We start from the raw sequence: 17,911 nt of genomic DNA, 5'->3' as shown, positions 1-17,911 counted from the left end.
AAGCCCTGCAGATCTCTACTTATCACACTCTTTAATCCAGAATACTTCCCATTCACACAGACCCCCCGGTCTCCTATCACACTCCTACAACTCACCAGTACCAAGTCTGCTAACATTCTGAACTTGTTTTCTATGAGGCACTAAAATCCAAATCTATCACAACTACAGTCTTCTGTCATGTACATCTTTTGTCACTTTATTTTAAAAATTCTAATAACAAAAGTAAATTGTTTATGGCTAGTAGACCTTTCACATTATATTTTATGGTTGTGTGACATTACATTCTCGATCAGACAAGATCATGCTATAAATTCTCAAGAGTTTTGATATGATAAGGATGGAGAGTATTATACAGTATGTAATACTGATAGATATATATAAAATCAATGTGTGTGCGTGTGTGTCTGGTGTATTATTTATTTTAATTTAAAAAGGAAGCCAGACTGGAGTGGAAATTATTTCAGATGAAAGACTTTCCCATAAAGGTCTCCCAGATGGAAGAGTGTTATCCCACTGATGTACGAGGCAGGTTAAACAGCAGGCAAGCCTAATTGTTTTGAGTGGTGGTGATCGGCATCCTTCCCAGTCTTGGAGGAAACAGCATTAGAAAGTTCAGTGCCAGCCAACTCAAGTCCTGCGTGAATATATTTTTTCCAGCTGGCAGACCACTGTGGCAGAATGATTGCCTTAGCTGCCCTCCACGGTGCCAATTTAAGGAATATATCTCCTTAACCTTTATGATGCTGGAATGCTGGACAGTCCTTTAATAAAAATGAAATACAATTCAGTTTTAGTTTATTGTTCGAGTCCTGGGATTGTAAAAAGAAAACTGCTCCATCTTTCTGTTTAGTTCCTGTTTGGTTAGTTAAATGTGGATTCACACATAGGCATGGTCTCAGAACACACTGCGGATCAGCTTCTAATTGATCTATCCATAGACCGTGATTTATGAAATGCATAGCTGGCTGATCCAGTTAGGCCACCCCAACCTTGACATGTAATATAGCCATTTTGGTGTCCCTTTGAAGAGTTTGCCAAACCTTTGGTGTAACAGGCTGAAAGAGGTTACATTACCACCTCTGAAGCAAGTAAGAATAATAGGTGGGCAAATTTCCATCGGAGTTCTCACAATTGCCCACTGTAACTTCAGCTGAAGAGTCTAGAAACCCTGGAAAAACAACAGATGCCATTTACGCTGTTTTCCAGGGTTTCTGCGGCTCTTCCAAGTTTCACGGAGTTATTGGGAAAATCCCCCATGGAAGTTCATGACCGAATGGTTCTTGTCACATTGTTTATTTAGAGGTTGCAGCACCACCTTTAGAGGCAGTAAGAATAGCAGGTACTGTTATTACCATTGCAGCACAGCCCACAGATTTCAAATGGACTGGAGGCTTTCAGCATAACTCATTGATTTCAATGTACCAAGTGTCTCAATGGTGACAAACTCAAAATTTTGAATATATTACGATTGGATCTCCCATGGAGTAAGTCAGAGAATAAGGTCGCTCTCTCTCACCTGTCTCTTATCTTAGTATTGCTATTTGTCTCTCCTCTTCTGCTTCGGTCTCTCTCTCTCTTTTGTTTTTGCTTTTCTCTCTGACTCCTTCTGCTTCTTTCTACATCTTTTTCTTCTTTCCTTTCGGGTGGGAGACATGGTGTAGTGTGGCTGGAAAGGAGTCAATGATAGAATTGTTAGAATACTGTGTCCAGTTTTGGTCTCCTCACATGTTGGGTGATAAAGGGTGCACAGGAGGGCTACAAGATTAATTCCCAGTATAATCAGTTGAGATACTGGATGGGCTAAAAATTGATAAAGAAGAGGTACTTAAAAGGCTAAATGTAAGGACTTGCACAACACCAGGTTATAGTCCAACAGTTTTATTTTAAATCACAAGCTTTCGGAGCTTTCCTCCTTCATCACCTGACGAAGGAGGAAAGCTCCAAAAGCTTATGATTTAAAATAAAACTGTTGGACTATAACCTAGTGTTGTGCAAGTCCTTACATTTGTCCACCCCAGTCCATCACCGGCATCTCCACATCACACTTAAAAGGCTAGCTGTGCTTAAAGTAGATAAGTCACCCGATCCGGATGGGATGCATCCTAGGTTGCTGAGGGAAGTAAGGGTGGAAGTTGCGGAGGTACTGGCCATAATCTTCCAAACATCCGTAGAAACGGGGGGTGGTGTCAGAGGACTGGAGAATTGCAAATGTTACACCCTTGTTCAAAAAAGCAACTATAGGCCAGTCAGTTTAATCTCAGTTGGTGGGGAAACTTTTAGAAACGATAATCGGGGACAGAATTCACAATCACTTGGATGAGGGTGGATTGATTAGGGAAAACCAGCACGGATTTGTTAAAGACAAATCATGTTTAACTAACCCGATAGATTTTTTTGATGAGCTGACAGAGAGGGTAGATGAGGGTAATGCAGTTGATGTGGTGTATATGGACTTTCAAAAGGCGTTTGATAAAGTGCTGCTTATCATCAAGATTGCAGCCTATGGAATAAAGGGGGCAGTAGTAACACGGATACAGAATTGGCCAAGGGAGAGGAAACAGAGAGTAGTGGTGAACGGTTGTTTTTCGGACTAGAGGGATGTGTACAGTGGTGTTCCCCAGGGGTTGGTGCTGGGACCACTGCTTTTCTTGATATATATTAATGACTTGGACTTAAGTGTACAGAGTACAATTTCCAACTTTGCAGATGACGCAAAACTTGGAAGTGTAGTAAACTGTGATGATGATAGCGGTAGGCTTTAAGAGAATATAGACAGGCTGGTGGCATGGGCGGACACGGGGCAGATGAAATTTAACGCAAAAAAATGCGAAGTGATACATTTTGGTAGGACGAACGAAGAGAGGCAATATAAAATAGAGGACACAACTCTAAAAGGGGTAAAGGAACACAGAGAGATCTGGGGGTATATGTGCACAAATCGTTGAAGGTGGCAGGGCAGGTTGAGAAAGGGATTAAAAAAGCATACGGGATCCTGGGCTTTATAAATAGAGGCATAGAGTACAAAAGTATGGAAGTCATGATGAACATTTTTAAAACACTGGTTCGGCCACTGCTGGAGTATTGTGTCCAGTTCTGGGCACCGCACTTTAGGAAAGATGTGAAGGCCTTAGAGAGGGTGCAGAAGAGATTTCCTAGAATGATTCCAAGGATGAGGGATTTTAGTTCCATGGATAGACTGGAGAAGCTGGGGTTGTTCTCTTTGGAACAGAGACGGTTGCGAGGAGATTTGATAGAGGTATTCAAAATCATGAAGGGTCTAGACAAAGTAGATAGAGAGAAACTGTTCCCATTAGCAGAAGGGTTAAGAACCAGAGGTCATAGACGATTGGCAGAAGAACCAAAGGTGACATGAGGAAAAACTTTTTTACACAGCGAGTGGTTAGGATCTGGAATGCACTGCCCGAGGGGGTGGTGGAGGCAGATTCAATCATGGCCTTCAAAAGGGAACTGTTTAAGTACTTGAAAGGAAAAAATTTGCAGGACTAGGGGAAAGGGCGGGGGAGTGGGATTAGCTGGATTGCTCTTGCATAGAGCTGGCACAGCTTAATGGCCTCCTTCCGTGCTGTAACCTTTCTATGATTCTATAATCTTATTTACCAGAGCATGCTCAACAAGCTTTGTCTCTACACTTTAGAGAAGCATAGACTTTGATTTGATTTGATTGTGGTTTATAAGATGATGAAGGGAATAGATTATTTTTGTGTAGATAGTTTGTTTCAACTAAATAGGAATAGGCAGCACCAGAGATCACAATCTCAAGTTATGTAAAGAAAAAGCTAGGTTAGATGTTAGGAGGTGGTTATTTTCCCAGAGATGAGTGGACCTGTAGAACAGGTTGCCGGCTCGTGCGGTGAACGCCGATTTGCCGAGTTCCTTCAAGCAAGAGCTGGACCTGTTTCTGACTTGGGCAGAGATCACCTCGTATAAAAAAAAGATAAGTACTACATGACATTAATCACGGCCAGAGTGGACTTCTGAACTCATTTCGATCGCCTAAGGGGGTAGGTGTGAAATGGTCCATATTTTTTTCCCCTAATTGGCCTGGGTTTTTAATCTGGTTTTTCGCCTCTCCCAGGAGATGACATGGTGCTGGGTGGGATTGGGAGTGTCTGTATTGTGGTGCATAAGGCATCTCGTTTGTGTGGGACAGGCTGAATGGCCCAGTAGGTCATTTTTTTTGTACGCTCTTACGGCTGTAAGCTGCATTTTCTGGTGGGGGGATAAATGCGGCCTTCATGACCATCCCATCAACAATCATGCTTCCTCCTGGATCCTGCCTCATCCCACTGCCCCCTTTCCTTCCTATCACTCCCTCACTCCTGTTGCTACACCTGCTCACACCCATCACTATCTCTATCTCTTCTCCTTTGAATTATCTACTCAAACCCTCTCCTTGCTCCACCGTCATTCACCGCAACCTTGGCTCAATATCCACTCCTCCCAAGGGTGGGTGATAAGAGACCAGAGGCCTCCTGACCCTCAAGAGGTTTCCTTCCTTCCTTTGTCCTATACGTTTGGCTCCCCTCCCATCCATTACAAAATTCCTTGCTAAAAAAAAACAAAAAAATTTGATGAGGAAAGACACTCTGGGGGGAATTTTAACCCCCCAAGAAAGGGTGGGTTTGGGCAGGTGGGTCATATAAATTTTACATTTCTCAAACCCGACCCCAGCCCTCCTTCAACCTGCCCACCTCCGGTTATATCGGAGGCAGGTCTGGGGGTGGGCGACCAACCCAGTCTCAGGAGGCGGGTCAGTCAGTAAAATCTTTTAAGGAGGCTACACGCCTCCATTTTACCTAAAAACTTTTATTTTTAACCCATGGAGGCCGGGTTTCCCGAGCTGCAGGAATCACCGGCAGGGAAAAGATGAGAAAGGCCAGATTCATGAGGCAAGTGCATTTACAGCACTGCGTATGGTCCAGGAGGAGCAGGAGTGCTTCCCCCCATCGCCCCCCCCTTCACCTCCCACCAAGCTAACCTCCTTACACACCCCGCAATTGGACCCCCGGATCTCCGACTGCTCCATCCCTCCGTGATCTCCGACTGCTCACCAACCCCCCACGATCACCCACCCCATTCCAAACCCCGAAGACCCCGATCTGCTCAGACTGCACAATCTGCATTCAACCAAATACACAACTCTGAGCAAAAATATCAAGTCCAAGCCCACACTTTAGGGAGAGGCTGAGGCATTCAAATAAAAATTATAATTAATGCATTGCAAGACAATCCAATTCATAAATTTAATTATGTAATTGATTTTTAAACTTTAACACTTTATTTTGGACATTAAAAACTTATTACCGAGAAAGAAATGGACAATTTCTTTCAGAAAACATTTTGAATGATTTATGGATTGCCGATAATATAGCAACACGTGATAGTGTTACAAGAAGGCATCACAGGTCAGTGATCAGATTAACATTGGAAATACTATTACAGTGCCACCTACAGGGGTTACAGGCAAATGTAACAGATAAAATGTGGACATTTTAACATTGGAATTTCGTTATGAACGGTTAACATTGCAGTTTTTAAATGGAGCCCGTGATCCATATACCAATTTTAGTACATAATAGATAAATTGTGATGTTGCTCAATCCTGGACAGACTTGCTGCAGAACCTACGTTCATATGCTGAAGAATTTAATTGGTCTTGCTGCAAAATTAGGCTTGAAGTGCCACAGAATTCTAGAGGCCAAGATTATAACATAAACATTTTACCAAGTCCCAGATGAAGCCCCATGAAAGAGGAAAGAAAAGCCTAAACCATAGATTGTGGTATTGCAAAGTGCTATTGTTTTCTCCGATTCTGGCAACTGCTCCATTATTAGTTCCCTAAAGCTCCAAGGCCCGAGTTTCTGGTGCCAAATCCCGATTGGGTCTCATGCAGCAGGCTGCAAGCCAAGAGTAAAGTCGGCAGGATTTGCTGAGATCTTTGGCTTGAAAGACCCTGTTAAATTAGAAAGAACAATCTGTCCCACCTTTGGGAGCTGGGATAAACTCTGTCCCAGAGGGGGATGGGGGTCAAAGGGGCAAAAGTAGAATGAAGGTATTCACTGATGAATGTGCTATAAGGGTCATAAGTGAAGTGTTTGTATGGTCTCAAAACTCCTGGCAGACAGAAGTCCCAAGCAAAAGCTGCCCTCAAATTCCCGTCTAATTGGCATATTATTGGCATTCTCATTCTGAGAGACCATAAAGATGGGAGAGCGTGGGAAAAGTAAATATCATATTGGTGAGGCAGGTATACTCAGTTGAGGGATGGACTGATGGAGCATTTCAGGGAATTTGGCAAGTGCAATTCCTGACCTAAGAATGCTTAAAGCTGGAAAACTAGAAAAAATGTTCCATTCCCTAATGTTGATGTCCTTTACCTTGGTAAGCAATAGCATTCCCAACCATGGTTTTCTTAAATTTAAAAACTGAACGTATGAAAAAGAGTTACAATCAAGACAAAAAGAACATTTACAATGTTAAAGGAAGAACATTGAGGCGAGGTGTACTTCTGCATACAATTACACTAAAATTCACAGATCATTTTCAAAAAAGTGTGATATTTTTTAATGCCAAGCCACAGAGTTGTAGACCGCACTATATGCATGCATCGGCCTCATTACGGGCAACAAGATTATTTAAATCAATGCAGATTGATCCCATGTTGACTGCCCCGTGGTCTTCTGCAGGGCAGCTCCTGTTTGGCTGAGCAACAGTACAGAACAGGTGCTGGAAGGCCTCCAAACCGTTAGTGCAGAACTCCCAGCACTTAAAGCAATCGGTGGGTGAAATTTGGTCTTGGGTGTGAGCACAAAACCGTCAATGGTGAATTGGCCGCTCATTTTACACCCCGCCCGATTGAAGTCAATGGAAAAGAAAAAATCGGGCGTGGTGTAAAAACCAATTCGCGATCACCCATTTTGCTCCAACTGACCAAGATTTTACCCCCAATATTTTTGAGACTTACATTTGGACTATTGTTTTCGACTCATCAAACTGAACCTTGTGCATTATAGCTAATCCATACCTCCCCCCCTGCAACTCAGCACTCCTTTGGTGCACACCACCGAATATTAGTATTCTTACTGTCTCCCACTACTGTGCTCAGTAGTACACTAAGTACAGTGCTCAGCATGGGACTTCCATTAGACCAGCCAATGGCTGTCCTGGATTCAGAGGAGGAACAGGAATTCCTGCAGAGGGAGGAAAGACATGTGCACTTACCCACCCACAGATGGTCCAGGACTGACTTAGAGACCCAGACCACAATGGGGCCGATTTTCAGATGGTCGAGGGGTGTGTTGGGGGTGGGCAGGGGGGCTCCTAAAATGGCGGAATCCCAGAGCGGGTTCAGAGCCCGGCTCCAACCCACTGACTTCCAGGTTCCCAAGTGACGCGTTCGGGTCCGTGCGCAGCTCCTGAATGCGGGACTCCCACCGGCAATTAAAGCCGGCGGGATGATGATTTAGATAGTTAAGTTGATAGTTGAGGTATTTGACAGACCTCATTGAGTGGAGATTTTGACAGGGGTGCAATTTTGAAGGATCCTCAGCGTGTTTCCCGTGCTGTGGGAAACACTCCCTGTTGGAGCAGACGTGTTTCAGCCAGCAGCCAGTGGGAGATGCAAAGGATTATTTGACAGGTGGGGAGAAAACCAGGGCACTCTGTCACTTCAGAGAAAGTTTTGGCTGCAACACCTTTGTCTTTCCACTCAAAATTATTAATTTATACCCTAAACTCTGCTGTGCAAACACATTTATCTACTTTGCGGACCCCCTCAAACTCACACCGTCAGGTTGGGGGGGTGCCATGGCTACATTCATCACTTCATCCGAGGACAAGCAACATCACCAGCCTTGCCAGGCGCGCCGTCCACCTCCGCCATGTGGAGCTCCACAACACAGTGCTGCGCCACAGGCACCTGCACAAGAGCACAGAGGGCAACAACAGAGAGAGCAACGCTGCAGAAGGCACTACCCTCATTAGAGGGTCTACAGACAGAGGCTCACCTTCCTGGACCTCTCTGAGGAGCAGTGCATACGGATGCTCAGACTCAGTCGCCAGTCGCAGACATCTGCAGCCTCCTTCATGCCGAGCTGCTCCCGGCTGGCCCAAGCAGCATCTTCTTATCTGTCGCTGTCAAAGTCACCACTGCCCTCAACTTCTTCGCCTCCGGATCCTTCCAGGATGCCACTGGAGACATCGCTGGGGTCTCTCAGTCGTCTGCACACAAGTGCATAAGGCAGGTCACCGACGGCTTGTTTCGCAGGGCCTCGCACTATGTCAACTTCCCCATGGATGACCTCAGCCAGACGGAGAGGGCAGTGGGATTCCACTCTGTGGCTGGCTTCCCACGGGTACAGGGTGCAATCGATTGCACCCATATAGAAATACGAGCACCTCCACACGAGCCAGGACTGTTCATCAACAGGAAGGGCTATCACTCCATCAACACTCAGCTCATCTGTGACCACCGCAAGAGATTCCTTCACGTGTACACCAGATACCCTGGCAGCTGCCACAATTCCTTCATCCTCAGGGAGTCCAACATTCCGTCCCTCTTCCACACACCGAACACCGGCAAGGGCTGGTTCCTCGGGGACAAGGGATACCCCCTGCACACGTAGCTCATGACACCTCTGAGGAACCCCACCACCAAGCAACAGCGTTGATATAACGACAGCCACATCACCACCAGGTCTACAATTGAGCATGCTATAGGGCTGCTCAAGATGCGCTTCAGGTGCCTTGATCATTCTGGGGGAGCGCTTCAATACGCACCAGACAGAGTGGGACGCATTATAGTCGTCTGTTGCGCCCTGCACAACATGGCACAACAGAGAGGGGTGCCGGTTGAGGAGGCCCCAACCACATCTGCCAGCCATATTGAGGAGGAAGAGGAGGATGAGGATGAGGACGAGGAGGCAGAGGAGGAGGAGCAACCCATGGGCAGAACAGCGGCTCACCTGGCTGCTCGTGAGGCCAGGGAGTCACTGATATGTGAACAGTTCTCCTAACATCAGACAGTGTGAAGAGTCCAGTCCTCACACCACCTGGACAGAGCAGCGGCCACACCAGCAACCACCACCCCCCACCCCGCCCCCCGCACAAAACAGTCCTGCAACTACACATAAACCCACTGTAGAGTGACCCAATGGGTGGCATCAAGTATGGGTGTGATGTGATAGAGTAGTGTTAGCAGTGCAGAAAGAGTTGTGGGGTGGGGGCGGTGATGTGGAAGACGGAGTTAGGTCATTGAAGCGCTTCCTGCTCTGTATCCATGTGTGGGAGTTGTTGCTGCTGCTGGTGACCTCCTCTGCCACCTCGAGCCAAGCCTTCTTGGTGGCAGAGGCAGGCTACTTCCTCCCGTCCACCGGGTAGAAAATATCCCTCCTCCTCCTCACCCCATCCAGTAGGACCTGGATTGAGGCATCAGTAAATCTGGGAGCAGCCTTTCCCCTGGGCTGCTCCATTGTATAATTTTGGTCCTTTGCTGCAGGAGCAGCATTGGAGGACTGCCCCTTTAAATAGGGCTCCTCCAGCTGACAGCCTGTGATGCGGGTGCGCAGTCCGCCCGCTGCGCAGGTTGATGACGGGAAACCCGAGAGCCACGTTAAGTGGCTTCAATTCACCCGCGATCGCTTGGGGAACGGACGGATTTTACTCGGTGGGTTACCCACGTGCCCAGTCGCCCCCCCCCACCACCGCTGCCATCCCGCCTCCCTGGTAATATCGGGGCCAATGACTGGGGCATGCCTGAAGAGACCTGCCTTCACGGTCTATACTTCAGCAGAGAAGCAGTCACCACGTTGTACCATCTACTGAAGCCTGGCCTGCAGATCATATCCAGTATAGGGACAGCCCAGCCTGCTGTCGTCAAAGTCACCCCACATTGAACATTTATGCCACTATTGGTGACATTTGCCAGATCATTCAGTACATCACCAAAGCCATGTTTTTCCAGATGCAACACATATGCCATTCTCCCCATGGAAAAGAGGGAACAACTTGAGAGGATCCAGCATTTTCACCAAGTGCCTGGGTTCCCCAAGGTGAAAAGCTCCATTGATGGCCACCTTGAAGCCGGGAATCTGGTGGAACATATCAACAGTACGTTGAAGCAGCGGTTCCAATGTCTGGACAGATTGAGTGGGGTCCTACTCGACAGAGACTATCCAAGATCATATGCTTTGGCTGCAGAGGAGGTGGAAGAGAAGGTAAGAAAACTGGCTGATGCTGACGTTCAGTCAGGCAGACTGATGCACCAGGGGAGTGATTGACAGGATTTTTAGTTAAAAGCAGCCCTGAGCCCTTCTATTATCTGTCCCATCGTCTTCTCTCTGGTACAGTGGCCCCACACTGACATGGTGGCCCGAATGGCCTCGCCTTCATTACCACCCAACATATTAGCCACTATCAACACCGATATGTCCCTTCTGTCCAAAAAAAAAAATCCTCAACCATTTCAAATTAAGATGCAAGCAGTTTATTTCTTTGCTCCACACGATGGGCCAGTGATGTCACCCAACCCAGAGTCCACTGGAGAATAAACAAATGATATCATCGCCTTAAGGGGAAGAAAAACTTGTATTTATATAGCGTCTTTCACGATCTCAGGACGTCCCAAAGTGTTTTAGAACCAACGAAGTACTTTTGAAGTGTAGTCACCGTTGTAATGTAGGAAATGCAGCAGCCAAATTACGCACAGCAAGGTCCCACAAACAGCAATGTGATAATGACCAGATAATCTGTTAGTGATGTTGGTTGAGGGATAAATATTAGCCAGGACACCGGGGAGAACTCCTTAGTGATGCGAAACCATATTGCTGCAAGTAGAATTTCTCTGTGACACAGTAGCACGTGGTTCACAGCATGTTGATGTCTTTTTCTGAGGAAAATTGCTGTACATTAAAATGAAAACCAAGGTGGCATTTCCCTTTAAGGCTCAGTAGCGGCATCTGTACTTGTTTCTCACTGGTCTCAATATGTACAGTCTTCACCTTACTTTTCATATCTAATGTACATATTGAGAACATGAAAAGTCAAGGACAAGAAAAGGCCATTCGGCCTATCAAAGCTCATCCCTCTGATACCCCAAATCTCCCATATTATTAACTACTGCTATATATGGAAACCTAATATCAGTTTCACAGCTTTTTTATCAGCTTAACAATGCAGACTTGTACACATTCACACTTAAAATAGTCATGCAACCGAAAGGGACAATTAAGGTCAGCAGTTAATTTCTTTCAGATACGATATCTTCTTTCCTTAAACTGATAAGAGTTCAATGAAAAGCATTCAATGAAAAGCAATCGTTGTTTAAGAAAGAAAAAAAACGCAACATGTATTTAAATCTTGTCGACAAAGATTTTACATAGGAGAAGATATCTAGTTTTTGACCATTTCTAAATGGCTAATAACTTGCTTTGCAAATTGTACTGCACTCCTAACTCTCAAGTCTCACTTCAGATCACCCAGGTATGTACATTGCCTGTAAATGAAAAATTATGCCACACATGATCATCCACTATAATTCAGAGAACTTGCATTTTAATAGTTAGTATCTTCCTGTTGGAAGAAGAAAAATGATAAACTAGGCCAGTTGCCAGTGAAATGCATCCAAAAGCAGATGTACAGTGTTACACTGGCCCCATGATAATATCTAGTGCTTTTAATGAGTCAGATTCAGCATGTCATCAACTGCTCAGCACAGCTAAATTCAAGCACTTGCTCAGTCCTTCCCTGGAGCTTAAAGCAGGCCAAAGCTCTTACCACATGGCCAATGTAGTAATGCTATATCCCTTGTTCAATTGTACCATTGTCAACACCCAGCAGAACAGCAGGGTAACAGGTATAATGGTTGGAACAAGTAAACTGTGCTATTCTTCATGGGTCTTCCTTCCAGAATTCTACTAATGGGCTTAAAGAAGGAAATTCGAGCAGAAAATACTTTTTTGAGATTCCTTTTTTTTTAGAAACCGTCTTGAAAGAAAACTTCAAACGACCCAATCTAATGAAGAGCCACAACCTTGCTCCAATGACGTCAGTGGTTATAATAGGCAGTAGTGTGAGGTCATGGCCTCCATTACAATGAATGGAAACAAGCTGGGACATAGGTAAATCTCCTCCATCAGTGACATCACTAGGACAGCATAGAAAAAAAGGGCCTTGACATGCCAATTCTCCTTTAATATGGGAAGTTTAAAGTTTTCTTTCAAATGATAATAAATCACATTTCTAGTTATAAATTTTGCATAGGCATTGAGCGAGTACTTGAAAAAAAAAATCCACCCCCTCAATTTTCCTTCCCCTGTAAATGAAAGAGTCCTTCCTTACCGAGCTTTAAAATCTATCTCAACACAGACTCCTGTCTCGGCTACAGGAAGGAAGATTGATTTTGATGGCCAGAGCTTGCCATGTTATGACTTAAAAGATTATGCTGAAACGACAGTGAACATTAAAAGGAGCTAATGCTCCAACTAAAATCAATAGAATGTCAGAGCTCCCTGCCTTGTGTGCAGTAATCGCGACTACAGATTTCTGACTGATCACAGTACGTTACCACGGATGGTAATCTGAGATTTACAGCACCCCGGTGTAACATTATGGTTTAACTTTAATGAAATACAGCACACCCAATTCACAAAAACACCAATTCAATTAATTGTGGAAAATACCAGTCTAGCTTATTCAGTTGAGAGTGAATTGGTGTATTTGGTGCATTTGTTGACCTCAATTAAATGAGCCAAACTTGTATCTTCCACAATTATTGGGGGCACTAAACTTGTGCTGTCAAAGTCATATTTGAAGTGTGGTTTAATACCCTCATCCCATTACACTGACACTTGTTCACTTAGGTCCCTAAATTTTAAATTGTGAAAATGCTGTGAGACATACAACTGTCGGCCTCATTAACATAAGTGCAGTGCAATATTTGGTGCATTTTACACAGGAATCACGAGACCAAAAAAAAGACCAAGGCTCATCTAGTTCTCCTTCTACCATCCTGGTAGTTGCATGATACAACGATAATGGAGTTGTTGACTAATCAATCTCTATCAATTAGTCTGCAACAGACCCAGAAATGATGCAAGGAAAACCCCAGTGGTGGAGAGCTTTGGGAACCGAGGGCTAGAAAGTGGGCTGTGTAGCAGCTGCGTTGTTTCGGCGCTACGCGGCCTCCCGAAGTTCCAAAATGGCGTCCGGAATGCATGCGCATGCTTCTAGCGTTACATGCACCAGACGCCATCTTGGTAAAGGGTTTCACGCACACGCAGATAAGAAACACCGGCAGCATGCAAAGTAGGGAAAATATGCGTTAGATCAGTGTGCAACGCTGATTTAAAGGGATAGATACAATTTTGGCACTTAAAGCTGCACTCAATGCATTGTCTTAACCACAAACACCTGAACATGTCTGAGAGTGACTGGAGGACCCCCCACCAGCGCTATTTAAAGGAATCATGCAGGTGTTGCAGGTTAGTTGCTGGATTATTGCTTCTGGCTGCTGGTAGAATAGGACGTGTTTGTTGAAGCTTCCTATACTTAGAGAGTTGCTATAGTATATTTAGAGTGGTTTGGCAGGTACTGCCTTACGGTTGGTATAATTTACAGCAGTGTTTGAACAAGATTCCTGGCAACCATGGGTGGCCTGCTAGGGCTCCCGCTGGGCTTAGAACATGACTGAGAGCTTGCAGAGACTCCATGCAGAGCAGGTCAAGCTGTGAGAAGGAGGAGGTGGCGTAGGCCACTGAGCAGGAGGCCATATCCCATGAGGACCTTCGGGGAACACCACTCTTACCTCCAGATGAGTGAGGATCAGTGCATCCAACGGCTGAGATTCACCAAAGAGGTCGTGACGGAGATTTGTCAACTGGTGCAGCCACAACTGCAGCCTCAGAGCAGGGCGAGGACAGCATTGCCTGTGGCTGTGAAGGTAACCGTGGCGCTGAACTTCTACAGCCCTGGATCCTTTCAGGCCTCTGCTGGCGAGCTGTGCAACATCTCAGTGTGCAGCGCACTGCTGTATAAGAGAGAGAACAGAGGCACTATACGAGATGCGCAACAGGTTCATCACCTTCCCTCTTGATAGAGTGAAGCAGAACGAGCGAGCACAAGGCTTCCCCATGGTGCAGGGTGCCATTGACTGCACTTATATTGCCACACGCGTGCTCCACATGTCAACTTGGCCATCTTCATGAACCGAAAGGGGTGCCACTCCCTGAATGTGCAGCTGGTGTGCGACCACACGCAGTGCATCATGCAGGTCAATGCCCCTTACCCTGGGAGCAGTCACGACGCCGTCGCTATGCGGCAGTCCAACGTGCCAGCTATCTTTGAACCGGTTCGGCAAGTGAAAGGCTGGCTACTGGGTGACAAGGGCTATCCCCTCGTGAGGTGGCTCATGACCCCAGTCAGGAACACACGCACACGTGCAGAGCGGGCCTCCAACAAGAGCCATGCTGCCGCACGCAACGTCATTGAGCACACCATAGGCAACACTTCCGCTGCCTGGACCGTTGTGTTGGAGCCCTGCAATACCCAGCTGAGCGGGTGTCAAGAATCTTCGTGGCATGCTGCACAACCTCACCATTATGAGGGAAAAGCCCTTGCCACCGATTATCCGGCAAGACCCTGAGCTGGAGGAAGAGGGGGAGGAGACGGAGGGGGAAGTGGAGGAAGATGCAAGGGGGCAACAAGGAACACTGGCCTTGTCTGCCAGGGCTCTGCGTGGTCACCTGATTCGTGAGCAATATCAATAATATGAACGACATCTCCCAAGTCACCAACAGTCCTGCACTCCCCACCCGTCCTCTCCCACACAACCATCAAATCACTCTCCATATGATTACACATTGCTTCCTCCCTCAGCTCATCGCAGAAATAAAAACCACCACAAAAAATGCAAATTCAAATATATAAATTAGCACCTAAAATGATGCAAACAAAATGAGACGATTGACTCTTGCATTCCCTTAGTGCCTGTTGCTCGTGTGCCTTTACCTATCCCTGTGCTCCTACAAGGTGCTTCCCCAATGGTTGGAGCATGGGTGGTGGGAGCCTGCTGACTTTCAATGCAGGAGCGTGCAGATGGCCTTGGAGGATGACCTCGAGCAGCTCTAGGCCGGGAGGGCCCGGCTTCAGACTGCACCATCTCAGCATAGGCAGCAGCAGTCTGGCCTGGCTGGCCGAGAGGCAACAACAGGGTCACTGGCGGAGTGGCAGGAGCGGAAGCAAGAATGCTGTCGTCTGGACAGAGGACAACAGGTCCGACTGCCATGGCGCCACTGCCACTCGCACGGGGCGGCACCTCAGCACTTCTGGTGATCAGCTGGAGAACGGATTGCTGGTGTGCTGTGACGCCCTGGAAGCCTCATTCCACAGTGGTCCCCAGAGCCACGATAGCAGCAGTCTGAGCTTCCATTGCAGCAGTCTGAGCTTCCATTGCAGCAGTCTGAGCTTCCATTGTACAGTCTGAGCTTCCATTGCACAGTCTGAGCTTCCATTGCACAGTCTGAGCTTCCATTGCACAGTCTGAGCTTCCATTGCAGCAGTCTGAGCTTCCATTGCAGCAGTCTGAGCTTCCATTGCAGCAGTCTGAGCTTCCATTGCAGCAGTCTGAGCTTCCATTGCAGCAGTCTGAGCTTCCATTGCAGCAGTCTGAGCTTCCATTGTACAGTCTGAGCTTCCATTGCAGCAGTCTGAGCAGCAACCGTATCTTGCAGACCATTGAAGACATCGGTTTGTGCTGCAATGGAAGCCGCGACATCAGCCATCAGACACTGCATCATGGTTGGTTCCACAGGTGTGCTGATGGAGGTGACCACCCGTTCCATGTTGGAAAGGATGGGCTCCAAGATCTGCATGAAGCCCTGTGCCAAGTTGAAGCTGGACTCCTCCATGCCCCTTCTCATTGTGCGCAGGCTTTCTAGCAGGCTTTCCAGTGCCCTAAGCATTTGGTGATGTACACCCATTAGTTGTCCTCTGCAACCTGACCCATCGAAGTCCTCATCCGACGCCTGGGCAGCAGAACCATTGCGCGATCTTGCCCTCCGGTGAGCTTGCACCTGTGGTATCCGATCCCCCCGCCCCGGCTCCTGATCACTTGTGCCCAGTGTCTCACCACATGTAGATCCCTCCTCTAACCTATCCTCTAAAGTACAGGCAATGTCAGTCTCTGAGCTGGTGGATGCGAGTATCAGATTGAGTGACGGCGTGCCTTCAGTGTCCCCCTCTTCCCCCTCCGGCAGTGCCGCCATGTGTTCTTGGGTATCTGCAATGACAAAGGGAAACAGGTTGAGTTGTGGAGCGGGGAGAGGACCAAGACGTGCATGGGAAATGAGAAGGAGGATTAGGTATGCAGAGACCCTCATCATCAATACCTCCAGCGCCACCAGTGGCCACGGCCGCAACGACGGCCCGGCCAATGATCCAAGCACTGTCTCCTCTGGGGGGAGGGTGGAAGGAGGCGAGGACGTGTAAACGTTCCTGTCCACCCTAAGGTCTCTCCTGCTGCCGGCTGTTGTGCACCACCTTCTCCTGCAAGATAAAGGACAGTATGTCAGTGAGTATCCTGCAAGGTGTCTGGGTGATATGCCTGTCATGATCAAATAGCTGCCAGTGTGTGTGACCTGCAAGTGAGATGCAGCATGCGAAGTGCAGCATTGCGTTCAGATGGGTAGCGTTTGTTGGTGAGTGGGTGACGTGGGGGGTGTCGTGCAAGTCGATAGTGCAAAATCCTCCTCACTGACATCTGGGGACTTGTGCCAAAATTGGGAGAGCTGTCCCACAGACTAGTCAAGCAACAGCCTGACATAGCCATACTCACAGAATCATACCTTTCAGCCAACGTCCCAGGATCTTCCATCACCATCCCTGGGTATGTCCTGTCCCACCGGCAGGATAGACCAACCAGAGGTGGCGGTATAGTGATATACAGTCAGGAGGGAGTGACCCTGAAAGTCCTCAACATTGACTCCGGACCTCATGAAATCTCATGGCATCGGGTCAAACATGGGCAAGGAAACCTCCTGCTGATTACCATCTACCGCCCTCCCTCATCTGATGAATCAGTCCTCCTCCATGTTGAGCACCACTTGGAGGAAGCACTGAGGGTAGCAAGGGCACAGAATGTACTCTGGGTGGGGGACTTCAAGGTCCATCAGCAAGAGTGGCTCGGTAGCACCACTACTGACCGAGCTGGCCGAGTCCTGCAGGACATAGCTGCCAGACTGGGCCTGCGGCAGGTGGTGAGCAAACCAACACGAGGGAAAAACCTACTTGACCTCATCCTCACCAATCTACCTGTCGGAAATGCATCTGTCCATGACACGATTGGTAGGAGTGACCACCGCACAGTCCTCGTGGAGACGAATCCCATCTTCGCTCTGAAGGCACCATCCAACGTGTTGTGTGGCACTACCACCGTGCTAAATGGGATAGATTCAGAACAGATCTAGCAGCTCAAAACTGGGCATCCATGAGGCGCTGTGGGCCATCGGCAGCAGCAGAATTGTATTCCAGCACAATCTGTAACCTCATAACCCGGCATATTTCTCACTCTACCATTACCAACAAGCCAGGGGATCAACCCTGGTTCAATGAGGAGTGTAGAAGAGCATGCCAGGAGCAGCACCAGGCGTACCCAAAAATGAGGTGCCAACCTGGTGAAGCTGCAACTCAAAACTACATGCGTGCTAAACAGCAGAAGCAACATGCTATAGACAGAACTAAGCGATTCCACAACCAACGGATCAGATCAAAGCTCTACAGTCCTGCCACATCCAGTTGTGAATGGTGGTGGACAATTAAACAACTAACAGGAGGAGGAGACTCTGTAAACATCCCCATCCTCAATGATGGTGGAGTCCAGCATGTGAGTGCAAAAGAC

General features: G+C 47.2%; 1 long non-coding RNA gene across 2 annotated transcripts in view; it reads right to left on the bottom strand.

Moving 5' to 3' along the window:
- Positions 1 to 270: 270 nt before the first annotated feature.
- The window catches only part of LOC137327674 (uncharacterized), a 96,370-nt gene continuing 78,729 nt past the window's right edge, over positions 271 to 17,911 (bottom strand). For both annotated transcript variants that reach the window (XR_010964505.1, XR_010964506.1), the window contains exons 4-5: positions 1,517 to 1,666; positions 271 to 761 (exon numbers count right to left, since the gene is read on the bottom strand). This is a non-coding gene — a long non-coding RNA (uncharacterized lncRNA). The remainder of the gene's footprint in view (positions 762 to 1,516; positions 1,667 to 17,911) is intronic.

This window comes from Heptranchias perlo, chromosome 12 (genome assembly GCF_035084215.1).
Source record: "Heptranchias perlo isolate sHepPer1 chromosome 12, sHepPer1.hap1, whole genome shotgun sequence".
Classification (NCBI taxonomy): domain Eukaryota; kingdom Metazoa; phylum Chordata; class Chondrichthyes; order Hexanchiformes; family Hexanchidae; genus Heptranchias; species Heptranchias perlo.
The sequence above is the reverse complement of the archived record's forward strand: the minus strand, read 5'-3'. Positions and strand labels throughout refer to the sequence as shown.